Source organism: Cannabis sativa, chromosome 7 (assembly GCF_029168945.1).
Source record: "Cannabis sativa cultivar Pink pepper isolate KNU-18-1 chromosome 7, ASM2916894v1, whole genome shotgun sequence".
Taxonomy (NCBI): domain Eukaryota; kingdom Viridiplantae; phylum Streptophyta; class Magnoliopsida; order Rosales; family Cannabaceae; genus Cannabis; species Cannabis sativa.
Genome location: NC_083607.1, coordinates 13968456 through 13972265, shown reverse-complemented (window position 1 = coordinate 13972265; position 3810 = coordinate 13968456). Strand labels below are relative to the sequence as shown.

Sequence of the window (3810 nt, the reverse complement as noted above, 5' to 3'; positions counted from 1 at the left end):
TTATTAATAAATAAATGACAATATATTATTTGATAATTAATTTTAATTATTAAATAATTAGATTTGACATTTATGTGGTTGAACAAAGGAATTGGCAGTTTTTGACAAAACAGGAAACTATCAATGTAGGAAAAAGAAAGTTGGAAAAGTGGCAAGCCTTGTTTCCACAATGCCTAGGCAGCCACTATGCTTCCCTTTTCACATTGATTTTTCAATTTTTAAATGTCAATTAATTCAACCATAGCCCTAGGTGGTCTTCTATAAATAGAAGGTCAAGGCTTCAGTTTTGAACACACATTATTCTGACAGAATTTTCTCACTCAAAACTCTCTGAGCCGCCACCCTCTCTCTCTCTCTCTACCTTCTCTGTTTCGAAATCTATGAGTGATAGAGTAGTGCCCACACACATCAAGTAATACCTCAATCATAGTGAGGAAGTGTTCGGCTAAAATTAGTCTAAGTTTCGGGTTGTATTTTTGGTTAGTTTTCACTCTTTGTTTCTAGTTTTAGGGTTATTTTACGCTTGATTCTTTTGTTACAGGTCCCCGGGTGTTTAAAGAAAGTATGTATAAGAATCGAGGACAAATGGTGAAAGAATCGAGAAGAAAAACCAAAAATTGTGTCGCTGCCTGTTCCAGTCGCGACGGGGAACATGCCAGTCGCGACGGGAACTGGCAGAAAGATTTTCAAGAAATCGCAGCTTAACCCCGTCACGACGGGGGCATTGCCAGTCGCGACGGGGACCCAGAGACGGGATTTTTGGGCAGTTTTGTAATTTCACGAATTTTAAAGATGAGAATTGGTTTAAATAGAGGGAGTTCGTGAAAATTAGGATTGATTCAGAATCAGAACCCTAGAAACAAAGGAGGAGGCTAGAAGAGCGGCTTGTGGCGACCCGAATCAATTGCTTCAACTAGTTCTTTCTCTTCTCTTTAATTTTTCTATGTTCTTTTCTATTTCAATGTTAATTATGGATTTGATTATGGATGTTTTGAACTAAACTCCTATTTAGGGAGAATGATGAATGTTGTTTAAGTTTTTCCTAGTTAATGAATAATTGCCATTCCTCCATCTTGATTGTGAACACTATTCATATTTGTGTTTAATTTCCATGTGCAAGATTGATCACCTTTTACATGTTTTATGATCTCAATTCGAAATCTGAAAAGTGAGAATTGAGAATGCTAAAATTGGATAGTCTAGGTTTTGATGTGAAACGAGAGTATTTACATAGCCTTTGTGACATTTAGATAATTGCTTAATGCTGATTTCACGTTAGTTTAATTAAGAGATTAATTAGAGAGCATGAGATTTAGAACCTAGAAGATCTGAAAAGAGCTAGGTTAATTTATAATCTGTCATTCACTTCAAGAGAAGGATAGCAATTAGACATTAACATTGGTAACTTAACAACAGGATTCGTCTCCCTATTCTCTCATCTTGATTAATATTCACTTGTTTCTTTAAGTTTTTTTTTGAATTTCTTTCTTCCTTTTTCAATCATAAATACTTTTGATTTGCCAAATAGAATTATAAGTATAGTTTAGTAGTAATTAATCCAATTCCCTGTGGTTCGACCTCACTTGCGTGAGTATACTACTTGATTGCGTGCACTTGCGTAGTAATTAATAATTTTTGCAACAAGTTTTTGGCGCCGTTGCTGGGGAATTGTTTAAAGATTAATATTACACAAAATTATACTAACTTCTACTTTGGTATATTTTCTCTTGCTGATTTTCTAACCTTTCTCCAAAAAAAAAAAAAAAAACTGTTCTTATCTATTTCAGGTATTTTGAGTGCATGCGCCGCCAAGGACAAGCAGTCATATTACCAGTTGATCCTGAAATCGAGAAAACTTGTAGGAGAAACTGAAAGAACAAGAGGCAAGAAAGAGTTTCAGCAACTGCTGAAACAACAGAAATCATGGCTGCTAATGCTGCAAATAACGACAATAATGGTGGTGCCGTGGAAGACCAAGCTAATGGCCGTAGCTTGAGAGATTACATTCTCCCTACTCTGACGGGAGTGCAGTCATGTATCAGGCCACCGGCAGTGGATGCGAATAACTTTGAGATCAAACCTGCCATACTTCAAATGGTGCGCCTTCGCCCGCCTTGGTGGCCTCCCTTCTGAAGATCCTCATCTGCATCTCTCGAACTTCATGGAACTTTGTGAGACTTTTAAAGTCAATGGAGTTAGTGATGATGCCATTCGTTTGAGACTGTTTCCATTCTCACTTAGAGAAAGAGCCAAGAGCTGGTTAATCTCCTTGCCACCAAATTCCATAGCAACATGGACAGACTTAGCAACTAAATTTCTGTCTAAGTTCTTTCCCCCAACAAAGTCTGCTAAGCTGCAAGGAGAGATCAACAATTTCTGTCAACAAGAGAATGAGTCTCTCTATGAGTCTTGGGAGAGGTTCAAGGACTTAATCAGAAAGTGTCCTCATCATGGTATTGAGAAGTGGATGCTGGTTCATAATTTCTATAACGGGTTGGTTGGTAACACTAGAACCCTGATAGATGCAGCAAGTGGTGGAGCCTTTATGAGAAAGAGTGCTAATGAGGCTTATGATCTATTGGAGGAGATGGCTCTAAACAATCAGCAGTGGCCAACTGAAAGGAGTCAAACTAAAAAGGTAGTTGGTGTGCTAGAGGTGGATGCCATTACAAAGCTGACAGCTCAGGTTGAGGCCCTAACAAAGCTGATCGCAGTGCAAGCCAAACAAGCTCAAGTGGTTTGTGAGATATGTGGAGGTCCCCATCACTTTTCTGAGTGTCAGGCAGATGTGGATGATTTGCCAATGGATCAAGCAAAAGCCATTGGAAACTATTCCCAAAACAATAATTATGGGCACAACCAACAGGGGTTCTACCAGCAGAGAAACCATCCCCAACAAAACCAACAACAGCTGCAACAACAAAGTTCTAGTGGAGGCTCCACTATCCAAGCTGATTTATTGCTCCAATTCATGATGGAAACTAGAGCCTCTATTAAAACTCTAGAAACTCAAATGGAACAATTGGCTACTCAAGTGGAAAAACAAGCTCAAGGAAATTCGCCTAGCACTAATGATGCAAAAGGAAAAGAGCAATGTAAAGCAATTTCCTTAAGGAGTGGAAAGAAATATGATGGGCCTGAGATGATACAACCAGTGGATGAAGAGATTAAAGATCAAACAACACCAACTCAAGCATCATCAGATAAGAAGATTACTGATAGTCCAGCACCACCACAGTAGTCTCCACCAATCAGTATTGATCATCATATGAAAATACCCTATCCTCAGAGACTCCGAAAGACCAATCTAGACAAGCAGTTCACAAAATTTCTAGAGGTCTTTAAAAGACTACACATCAATATTCCTTTTGCTGAAGCCTTGGAACAAATGCCCCGTTATGTGAAGTTCATGAAGGAGATATTGTCTAAGAAGAGAAAATTGGAGGACTATGAAACAGTGGCATTAACTGAGGAGTGTAGCGCCATTTTGCAAAAGAAACTACCGCCCAAGCTTAAAGATCCGGGTAGTTTCAATATTCCATGCTCTATAGGGGGTTCAGTGGAAACTAAAGCTCTTTGTGATCTGGGAGAAAGCATTAATCTAATGCCCTTGTCTGTCTTCAAAAGGCTAGGATTGGGAAAAGCAAAGCCCACAACAGTGACTTTACAACAGGCAGATCGTTCTTTGACTCATCCTCGTGGGATAATTGAAGATGTACTGGTGAAGGTTGGTAAGTTTATCTTCCCTGCTAATTTCCTAATTCTTGATATGGAGGTAGATTCAACTATTCCCATTATTTTGGGAAGACC

At 38.7% G+C, this 3810-nt stretch overlaps 1 non-coding gene across 1 annotated transcript; it reads right to left on the bottom strand.

Annotated features, from left to right (window-relative positions):
• Positions 1–2350: 2350 nt before the first annotated feature.
• On the bottom strand, positions 2351–2457 carry LOC115696126 (small nucleolar RNA R71). The gene has a single exon (XR_004007721.2). It is a non-coding gene; the product is annotated as a small nucleolar RNA R71 (small nucleolar RNA).
• Between the last annotated feature and the right edge of the window lie 1353 nt (positions 2458–3810).